The sequence below is a fragment of the Eurosta solidaginis genome, unplaced genomic scaffold (assembly GCF_040869045.1).
Source record: "Eurosta solidaginis isolate ZX-2024a unplaced genomic scaffold, ASM4086904v1 ctg00001058.1, whole genome shotgun sequence".
In the NCBI taxonomy this organism is placed as follows: domain Eukaryota; kingdom Metazoa; phylum Arthropoda; class Insecta; order Diptera; family Tephritidae; genus Eurosta; species Eurosta solidaginis.
In genome coordinates this window covers 264,218-276,152 of record NW_027136901.1, presented here as the reverse complement: position 1 = coordinate 276,152, position 11,935 = coordinate 264,218, and positions in this window count along the sequence as shown.

Below are 11,935 nucleotides of genomic sequence, written 5' to 3'. Positions count from 1 at the left end.
CTAGAGTTAAATTGATAAATAACGTGTACGAATTTGTTTAACGCATTTGTTTTGGTTACTCGACGTCTCTGTTCTCGTGTAGCCTACATATTGCGTTTTTTTTTTAATTTGCTTACCGGGCTAAAGGTTAGCATGCTTAAAATACGTAAGTCGTTTTGTTCAACAAATTTAAGTAGATAACTCATCAGTTGTTTGCATCAGAGCGATAATTTTTGAGATAGTTATTAAAACTGTTTAAAGGTTGTCAAACGTTGTTTCTCGTTGTATATCCTTTAATTCTAGAGTTAAATTGATAAATAACGTGTACGAATTTGTTTAACGCATTTGTTTTGGTTACTCGACGTCTCCGTTCTCGTGTAGCCTACATGTTGCGTTTTTTTTTTTTAATTTGCTTACCGGGCTAAAGGTTAGCATGTTTAAAATACGTAAGTCGTTTTGTTCATCAAATTTAAGTAGATAACTCATCAGTTGTTTGCATCAGAGCGACAATTTTTGAGATAGTTATTAAAACTGTTTAAAGGTTGTCAAACGTTGTTTCTCTTTGTATATCCTTTAATTCTAGAGTTAAATTGATAAATAACGTGTACGAATTTGTTTAACGCATTTGTTTTGGTTACTCGACGTCTCCGTTCTCGTGTAGCCTACATATTGCGTTTTTTTTTTTAATTTGCTTACCGGGCTAAAGGTTAGCATGTTTAAAATACGTAAGTCGTTTTGTTCAACAAATTTGAATAGATAACTCAGCAGTTGTTTGCATCAGAGCGACAATTTTTGAGATAGTTATTACAACTGTTTAAAGGTTGTCAAACGTTGTTTCTCGTTGTATATCCTTTAATTCTAGAGTTAAATTGATAAATAACGTGTACGAATTTGTTTAACGCATTTGTTTTGGTTACTCGACGTCTCCGTTCTCGTGTAGCCTACGTATTGCGTTTTTTTTTTTAATTTGCTTACCGGGTGTAGGGTTCTTATATTCAATTTGTTTATTGTTTATACTAAGTTATAATTATTCTACTTTAATATTTATTACTTAAAAATTTTGTTATTGTAAATGTAAAAAAAGTATTGAATTTTCAGTTTTGATTTTGCTGTTTTTTCAAAAATTTTCTGGTTTGAAAATTATTCTATTTTTATGGTGTTAGAAATCATACGTTAGTTTTGGTAATAAAATAATTTAAAATAAAACCAACTTCTATCTTACTTAACTGGATAACTACAATTGGCGATCTCTGCCAACATATACGAGATTGACGAGCAGTAAGACCATCAGAATTGCAGTAGGACCACCAAAATTGCACATAATCAAGCTAAATGAAGAGGTCACTAATGGACAACATAGAAGTCGCGTAAATAAACTAAATGGCAAAATAAGAATAAACTATCATTGAAAATTATTCTATTTTTATGGTGTTAGAAATCATACGTTAGTTTTGGTAATAAAATAATTTAAAATAAAACCAACTTCTATCTTACTTAACTGGATAACTACAATTATAGAATAATTTTCAAACCAGAAAATTTTTGAAAAAACAGCAAAATCAAAACTGAAAATTCAATATTTTTTTTACATTTACAATAACAAAATTTTTAAGTAATAAATATTAAAGTAGAATAATTATAACTTAGTATAAAAAATAAACAAATTGAATATAAGAACCCTACACCGGGCTAAAGATTAGCATGTTTAAAATACGTAAGTCGTTTTGTTCAACAAATTTGAGTAGATAACTCAGCAGTTGTTTGCATCAGAGCGACAATTTTTGAGATAGTTATTAAAACTGTTTAAAGGTTGTCAAACGTTGTTTCTCGTTGTATATCCTTTAATTCTAGAGTTAAATTGATAAATAACGTGTACGAATTTGTTTAACGCATTTGTTTTGGTTACTCGACGTCTCCGTTCTCGTGTAGCCTACATATTGCGTTTTTTTTTTTAATTTGCTTACCGGGCTAAAGGTTAGCATGTTTAAAATACGTAAGTCGTTTTGTTCATCAAATTTAAGTAGATAACTCATCAGTTGTTTGCATCAGAGCGACAATTTTTGAGATAGTTATTAAAACTGTTTAAAGGTTGTCAAACGTTGTTTCTCGTTGTATATCCTTTAATTCTAGAGTTAAATTGATAAATAAGGTGTACGAATTTGTTTAACGCATTTGTTTTGGTTACTCGACGTCTCCGTTCTCGTGTAGCCTACATGTTGCGTTTTTTTTTTTAATTTGCTTACCGGGCTAAAGGTTAGCATGTTTAAAATACGTAAGTCGTTTTGTTCATCAAATTTAAGTAGATAACTCATCAGTTGTTTGCATCAGAGCGACAATTTTTGAGATAGTTATTAAAACTGTTTAAAGGTTGCCAAACGTTGTTTCTCGTTGTATATCCTTTAATTCTAGAGTTAAATTGATAAATAACGTGTACGAATTTGTTTAACGCATTTGTTTTGGTTACTCGACGGCTCCGTTCTCGTGTAGCCTACATATTGCGTTTTTTTTTAATTTGCTTGCCGGGCTAAAGGTTAGCATGTTTAAAATACGTAAGTCGTTTTGTTCATCAAATTTAAGTAGATAACTCATCAGTTGTTTGCATCAGAGCGACAATTTTTGAGATAGTTATTAAAACTGTTTAAAGGTTTTCAAACGTTGTTTCTCGTTGTATATCCTTTAATTCTAGAGTTAAATTGATAAATAACGTGTACGAATTTGTCTAACGCATTTGTTTTGGTTACTCGACGTCTCCGTTCTCGTGTAGCCTACATATTGCGTTTTTTTTTTTAATTTGCTTACCGGGCTAAAGGTTAGCATGCTTAAAATACGTAAGTCGTTTTGTTCAACAAATTTAAGTAGATAACTCATCAGTTGTTTGCATCAGAGCGATAATTTTTGAGATAGTTATTAAAACTGTTTAAAGGTTGTCAAACGTTGTTTCTCGTTGTATATCCTTTAATTCTAGAGTTAAATTGATAAATAACGTGTACGAATTTGTTTAACGCATTTGTTTTGGTTACTCGACGTCTCCGTTCTCGTGTAGCCTACATATTGCGTTTTTTTTTTAATTTGCTTGCCGGGCTAAAGGTTAGCATGTTTAAAATACGTAAGTCGTTTTGTTCATCAAATTTAAGCAGATAACTCATCAGTTGTTTGCATCAGAGCGACAATTTTTGAGATAGTTATTAAAACTGTTTAAAGGTTGTCAAACGTTGTTTCTCGTTGTATATCCTTTAATTCTAGAGTTAAATTGATAAATAACGTGTACGAATTTGTGTAACGCATTTGTTTTGGTTACTCGACGTCTCCGTTCTCGTGTAGCCTACATATTGCGTTTTTTTTTTAATTTGCTTACCGGGCTAAAGGTTAGCATGTTTAAAATACGTAAGTCAGTTTGTTCAACAAATTTAAGTAGATAACTCATCAGTTGTTTGCATCAGAGCGACAATTTTTGAGATAGTTATTAAAACTGTTTAAAGGTTGTCAAACGTTGTTTCTCGTTGTATATCCTTTAATTCTAGAGTTAAATTGATAAATAACATGTACGAATTTGTTTAACGCATTTGTTTTGGTTACTCGACGTCTCCGTTCTCGTGTAGCCTACATATTGCGTTTTTTTTTTAATTTGCTTACCGGGCTAAAGGTTAGCATGTTTAAAATACGTAAGTCGGTTTGTTCAACAAATTTAAGTAGATAACTCATCAGTTGTTTGCATCAGAGCGACAATTTTTGAGATAGTTATTAAAACTGTTTAAAGGTTGTCAAACGTTGTTTCTCGTTGTATATCCTTTAATTCTAGAGTTAAATTGATAAATAACATGTACGAATTTGTTTAACGCATTTGTTTTGGTTACTCGACGTCTCCGTTCTCGTTTAGCCTACATATTGCGTTTTTTTTTTAATTTGCTTACCGGGCTAAAGGTTAGCATGTTTAAAATACGTAAGTCGGTTTGTTCAACAAATTTAAGTAGATAACTCATCAGTTGTTTGCATCAGAGCGACAATTTTTGAGATAGTTATTAAAACTGTTTAAAGGTTGTCAAACGTTGTTTCTCGTTGTATATCCTTTAATTCTAGAGTTAAATTGATAAATAACGTGTACGAATTTGTTTAACGCATTTGTTTTGGTTACTCGACGTCTCCGTTCTCGTGTAGCCTACATATTGCGTTTTTTTTTTTAATTTGCTTACCGGGCTAAAGGTTAGCATGTTTAAAATACGTAAGTCGTTTTGTTCATCAAATTTAAGTAGATAACTCATCAGTTGTTTGCATCAGAGCGATAATTTTTGAGATAGTTATTAAAACTGTTTAAAGGTTGTCAAACGTTGTTTCTCGTTGTATATCCTTTAATTCTAGAGTTAAATTGATAAATAACGTGTACGAATTTGTTTAACGCATTTGTTTTGGTTACTCGACGTCTCCGTTCTCGTGTAGCCTACATATTGCGTTTTTTTTTTTAATTTGCTTACCGGGCTAAAGGTTAGCATGTTTAAAATACGTAAGTCGTTTTGTTCATCAAATTTGAGTAGATAACTCAGCAGTTGTTTGCATCAGAGCGACAATTTTTGAGATAGTTATTAAAACTGTTTAAAGGTTGTCAAACGTTGTTTCTCGTTGTATATCCTTTAATTCTAGAGTTAAATTGATAAATAACGTGTACGAATTTGTTTAACGAATTTGTTTTGGTTACTCGACGGCTCCGTTCTCGTGTAGCCTACATATTGCGTTTTTTTTTAATTTGCTTGCCGGGCTAAAGGTTAGCATGTTTAAAATACGTAAGTCGTTTTGTTCATCAAATTTAAGTAGATAACTCATCAGTTGTTTGCATCAGAGCGATAATTTTTGAGATAGTTATTAAAACTGTTTAAAGGTTTTCAAACGTTGTTTCTCGTTGTATATCCTTTAATTCTAGAGTTAAATTGATAAATAACGTGTACGAATTTGTCTAACGCATTTGTTTTGGTTACTCGACGTCTCCGTTCTCGTGTAGCCTACATATTGCGTTTTTTTTTTTAATTTGCTTACCGGGCTAAAGGTTAGCATGCTTAAAATACGTAAGTCGTTTTGTTCAACAAATTTAAGTAGATAACTCATCAGTTGTTTGCATCAGAGCGATAATTTTTGAGATAGTTATTAAAACTGTTTAAAGGTTGTCAAACGTTGTTTCTCGTTGTATATCCTTTAATTCTAGAGTTAAATTGATAAATAACGTGTACGAATTTGTTTAACGCATTTGTTTTGGTTACTCGACGTCTCCGTTCTCGTGTAGCCTACATATTGCGTTTTTTTTTTAATTTGCTTGCCGGGCTAAAGGTTAGCATGTTTAAAATACGTAAGTCGTTTTGTTCATCAAATTTAAGCAGATAACTCATCAGTTGTTTGCATCAGAGCGACAATTTTTGAGATAGTTATTAAAACTGTTTAAAGGTTGTCAAACGTTGTTTCTCGTTGTATATCCTTTAATTCTAGAGTTAAATTGATAAATAACGTGTACGAATTTGTGTAACGCATTTGTTTTGGTTACTCGACGTCTCCGTTCTCGTGTAGCCTACATATTGCGTTTTTTTTTTTAATTTGCTTACCGGGCTAAAGGTTAGCATGTTAAAATACGTAAGTCGTTTTGTTCATCAAATTTAAGTAGATAACTCATCAGTTGTTTGCATCAGAGCGACAATTTTTGAGATAGTTATTAAAACTGTTTAAAGGTTGTTAAACGTTGTTTCGCGTTGTATATCCTTTAATTCTAGAGTTAAATTGATAAATAACGTGTACGAATTTGTTTAACGCATTTGTTTTGGTTACTCGACGTCTCTGTTCTCGTGTAGCCTACATATTGCGTTTTTTTTTTTAATTTGCTTACCGGGCTAAAAGTTAGCATGTTTAAAATACGTAAGTCGTTTTGTTCATCAAATTTAAGTAGATAACTCATCAGTTGTTTGCATCAGAGCGACAATTTTTGAGATAGTTATTAAAACTGTTTATAGGTTGTCAAACGTTGTTTCTCGTTGTATATCCTTTAATTCTAGAGTTAAATTGATAAATAACGTGTACGAATTTGTTTAACGCATTTGTTTTGGTTACTCGACGTCTCCGTTCTCGTGTAGTCTACATATTGCGTTTTTTTTTTAATTTGCTTACCGGGCTAAAGGTTAGCATGTTTAAAATACGTAGGTCGTTTTGTTCAACAAATTTGAGTAGATAACTCAGCAGTTGTTTGCATCAGAGCGACAATTTTTGAGATAGTTACTAAAACTGTTTAAAGGTTGTCAAACGTTGTTTCTCGTTGTATATCCTTTAATTCTAGAGTTAAATTGATAAATAACGTGTACGAATTTGTTTAACGCATTTGTTTTGGTTACTCGACGTCTCCGTTCTCGTGTAGCCTACATATTGCGTTTTTTTTTTAATTTGCTTACCGGGCTAAAGGTTAGCATGTTTAAAATACGTAAGTCGTTTTGTTCATCAAATTTAAGTAGATAACTCATCAGTTGTTTGCATCAGAGCGACAATTTTTGAGATAGTTATTAAAACTGTTTAAAGGTTGTCAAACGTTGTTTCTCGTTGTATATCCTTTAATTCTAGAGTTAAATTGATAAATAACGTGTACGAATTTGTTTAACGCATTTGTATTGGTTACTCGACGTCTCCGTTCTCGTGTAGCCTACATATTGCGTTTTTTTTTTTTAATTTGCTTACCGGGCTAAAGATTAGCATGTTTAAAATACGTAAGTCGTTTTGTTCAACAAATTTGAGTAGATAACTCAGCAGTTGTTTGCATCAGAGCGACAATTTTTGAGATAGTTATTAAAACTGTTTAAAGGTTGTCAAACGTTGTTTCTCGTTGTATATCCTTTAATTCTACAGTTAAATTGATAAATAACGTGTACGAATTTGTTTAACGCATTTGTTTTGGTTACTCGACGTCTCTGTTCTCGTGTAGCCTACATATTGCGTTTTTTTTTTAATTTGCTTACCGGGCTAAAGGTTAGCATGTTTAAAATACGTAAGTCTGATTGTTCATCAAATTTAAGTAGATAACTCATCAGTTGTTTGCATCAGAGCGACAATTTTTGAGATAGTTATTAAAACTGTTTAAAGGTTGTCAAACGTTGTTTCTCGTTGTATATCCTTTAATTCTAGAGTTAAATTGATAAATAACGTGTACGAATTTGTTTAACGCATTTGTTTTGGTTACTCGACGTCTCTGTTCTCGTGTAGCCTACATATTGCGTTTTTTTTTTTTAATTTGCTTACTGGGCTAAAGGTTAGCATCTTTAAAATACGTAAGTCGTTTTGTTCAACAAATTTAAGTAGATAACTCATCAGTTGTTTGCATCAGAGCGACAATTTTTGAGATAGTTATTAAAACTGTTTAAAGGTTGTCAAACGTTGTTTCTCGTTGTATATCCTTTAATTCTAGAGTTAAATTGATAAATAACGTGTACGAATTTGTTTAACGCATTTGTTTTGGTTACTCGACGTCTCCCTTCTCGTGTAGCCTACATATTGCGTTTTTTTTTTAATTTGCTTACCGGGCTAAAGGTTAGCATGTTTAAAATACGTAAGTCGTTTTGTTCATCAAATTTAAGTAGATAACTCATCAGTTGTTTGCATCAGAGCGACAATTTTTGAGATAGTTATTAAAACTGTTTAAAGGTTGTCAAACGTTGTTTCTCGTTGTATATCCTTTAATTCTAGAGTTAAATTGATAAATAACGTGTACGAATTTGTTTAACGCATTTGTTTTGGTTACTCGACGTCTCTGTTCTCGTGTAGCCTACATATTGCGTTTTTTTTTAATTTGCTTACCGGGCTAAAGGTTAGCATGTTTAAAATACGTAAGTCGTTTTGTTCATCAAATTTAAGTAGATAACTCATCAGTTGTTTGCATCAGAGCGACAACTTTTGAGATAGTTATTAAAACTGTTTAAAGGTTGTCAAACGTTGTTTCTCGTTGTATATCCTTTAATTCTAGAGTTAAATTGATAAATAACGTGTACGAATTTGTTTAACGCATTTGTTTTGGTTACTCGACGTCTCCGTTCTCGTGTAGCCTACATATTGCGTTTTTTTTTTTAATTTGCTTACCGGGCTAAAGGTTAGCATGTTTAAAATACGTAAGCCGTTTTGTTCAACAAATTTAAGTAGATAACTCATCAGTTGTTTGCATCAGAGCGACAATTTTTGAGATAGTTATTAAAACTGTTTAAAGGTTGTCAAACGTTGTTTCTCGTTGTATATCCTTTAATTCTAGAGTTAAATTGATAAATAACGTGTACGAATTTGTTTAACGCATTTGTTTTGGTTACTCGACGTCTCCGTCCTCGTATAGCCTACATATTGCTTTTTTTTTTAATTTGCTTACCGGGCTAAAGGTTAGCATGTTTAAAATACGTAAGTCGTTTTGTTCATCAAATTTAAGTAGATAACTCATCAGTTGTTTGCATCAGAGTGATAATTTTTGAGATAGTTATTAAAACTGTTTAAAGGTTGTCAAACGTTGTTTCTCGTTGTATATCCTTTAATTATAGAGTTAAATTGATAAATAACGTGTACGAATTTGTTTAACGCATTTGTTTTGGTTACTCGACGTCTCCGTTCTCGTGTAGCCTACATATTGCGTTTTTTTTTTAATTTGCTTACCGGGCTAAAGGTTACATGTTTAAAATACGTAAGTCGTTTTGTTCAACAAATTTGAGTAGATAACTCAGCAGTTGTTTGCATCAGAGCGACAATTTTTGAGATAGTTATTAAAACTGTTTAAAGGTTGTCAAACGTTGTTTCTCGTTGTATATCCTTTAATTCTAGAGTTAAATTGATAAATAACGTGTACGAATTTGTTTAACGCATTTGTTTTGGTTACTCGACGGCTCCGTTCTCGTGTAGCCTACATATTGCGTTTTTTTTTTAATTTGCTTGCAGGGCTAAAGGTTAGCATGTTTAAAATACGTAAGTCGTTTTGTTCATCAAATTTAAGTAGATAACTCATCAGTTGTTTGCATCAGAGCGATAATTTTTGATATAGTTATTAAAACTGTTTAAAGGTTGTCAAACGTTGTTTCTCGTTGTATATCCTTTAATTCTAGAGTTAAATTGATAAATAAGGTGTACGAATTTGTTTAACGCATTTGTTTTGGTTACTCGACGTCTCCGTTCTCGTGTAGCCTACATATTGCGTTTTTTTTTTTAATGTGCTTACCGGGCTAAAGGTTAGCATGCTTAAAATACGTAAGTTGTTTTGTTCAACAAATTTAAGTAGATAACTCATCAGTTGTTTGCATCAGAGCGATAATTTTTGAGATAGTTATTAAAACGGTTTAAAGGTTGTCAAACGTTGTTTCTCGTTGTATATCCTTTAATTCTAGAGTTAAATTGATAAATAACGTGTACGAATTTGTTTAACGCATTTGTTTTGGTTACTCGACGTCTCCGTTCTCGTGTAGCCTACATATAGCGTTTTTTTTTAATTTGCTTGCCGGGCTAAAGGTTAGCATGTTTAAAATACGTAAGTCGTTTTGTTCATCAAATTTAAGTAGATAACTCATCAGTTGTTTGCATCAGAGCGACAATTTTTGAGATAGTTATTAAAACTGTTTAAAGGTTGTCAAACGTTGTTTCTCGTTGTATATCCTTTAATTCTAGAGTTAAATTGATAAATAACGTGTACGAATTTGTTTAACGCATTTGTTTTGGTTACTCGACGTCTCTGTTCTCGTGTAGCTTACATATTGCGTTTTTTTTTTAATTTGTTTACCGGGCTAAAGGTTAGCATGTTTAAAATACGTAAGTCGTTTTGTTCATCACATTTAAGTAGATAACTCATCAGTTGTTTGGATCAGAGCGACAATTTTTGAGATAGTTATTAAAACTGTTTATAGGTTGTCAAACGTTGTTTCTCGTTGTATATCCTTTAATTCTAGAGTTAAATTGATAAATAACGTGTACGAATTTGTTTAACGCATTCGTTTTGGTTACTCGACGTCTCCGTTCTCGTGTAGCCTACATATTGCGTTTTTTTTTTAATTTGCTTACCGGGCTAAAGGTTAGCATGTTTAAAATACGTAAGTCGATTTGTTCATCAAATTTAAGTAGATAACTCATCAGTTGTTTGCATCAGAGCGATAATTTTTGAGATAGTTATTAAAACTGTTTAAAGGTTGTCAAACGTTGTTTCTCGTTGTATATCCTTTAATTCTAGAGTTAAATTGATAAATGACGTCTACGAATTTGTTTAACGCATTTGTTTTGGTTACTCGACGTCTCCGTTCTCGTGTAGCCTACATATTGCGTTTTTTTTTTAATTTGCTTACCGGGCTAAAGGTTAGCATGTTTAAAATACGTAAGTCGTTTTGTTCAACAAATTTGAGTAGATAACTCAGCAGTTGTTTGCATCAGAGCGACAATTTTTGAGATAGTTATTAAAACTGTTTAAAGGTTGTCAAACGTTGTTTCTCGTTGTATATCCTTTAATTCTAGAGTTAAATTGATAAATAACGTGTACGAATTTGTTTAACGCATTTGTTTTGGTTACTCGACGTCTCCGTTCTCGTGTAGCCTACATATTGCGTTTTTTTTTTAATTTGCTTACCGGGCTAAAGGTTAGCATGCTTAAAATACGTAAGTCGTTTTGTTCATCAAATTTAAGTAGATAACTCATCAGTTGTTTGCATCAGAGCGACAATTTTTGAGATAGTTATTAAAACTGTTTAAAGGTTGTCAAACGTTGTTTCTCGTTGTATATCCTTTAATTCTAGAGTTAAATTGATAAATAACGTGTACGAATTTGTTTAACGCATTTGTTTTGGTTACTCGACGTCTCCGTTCTCGTGTAGCCTACATATATGCGTTTTTTTTTTAATTTGCTTACCGGGCTAAAGGTTAGCATGTTTAAAATACGTAAGTCGTTTTCTTCATCAAATTTAAGTAGATAACTCATCAGTTGTTCGCATCAGAGCGACAATTTTTGAGATAGTTATTAAAACTGTTTAAAGGTTGTCAAACGTTGTTTCTCGTTGTATATCCTTTAATTCTAGAGTTAAATTGATAAATAACGTGTACGAATTTGTTTAACGCATTTGTTTTGGTTACTCGACGTCTCCGTTCTCGTGTAGCCTACATATTGCGTTTTTTTTTTAATTTGCTTACCGGGCTAAAGGTTAGCATGTTTAAAATACGTAAGTCGTTTTGTTCAACAAATTTAAGTAGATAACTCATCAGTTGTTGGCATCAGAGCGACAATTTTTGAGATAGTTATTAAAACTGTTTAAAGGTTGTCAAACGTTGTTTCTCGTTGTATATCCTTTAATTCTAGAGTTAAATTGATAAATAACGTGTACGAATTTGTTTAACGCATTTGTTTTGGTTACTCGACGTCTCCGTTCTCATGTAGCCTACATATTGCGTTTTTTTTTAATTTGCTTACCGGGCTAAAGGTTAGCATGTTTAAAATACGTAAGTCGTTTTGTTCATCAAATTTAAGTAGATAACTCAGCAGTTGTTTGCATCAGAGCGACAATTTTTGGGATAGTTATTAAAACTGTTTAAAGGTTGTCAAAAGTTGTTTCTCGTTGTATATCCTTTAATTCTAGAGTTAAATTGATAAATAACGTGTACGAATTTGTTTAACGCATTTGTTTTGGTTACTCGACGTCTCCGTTCTCGTGTAGCCTACATATTGCGTTTTTTTTTAATTTGCTTACCGGGCTAAAGGTTAGCATGTTTAAAATACGTAAGTCGTTTTCTTCATCAAATTTAAGTAGATAACTCATCAGTTGTTCGCATCAGAGCGACAATTTTTGAGATAGTTATTAAAACTGTTTAAAGGTTGTCAAACGTTGTTTCTCGTTGTCTATCCTTTAATTCTAGAGTTAAATTGATAAATAACGTGTACGAATTTGTTTAACGCATTTGTTTTGGTTACTCGACGTCTCCGTTCTCGTGTAGCCTACATATTGCG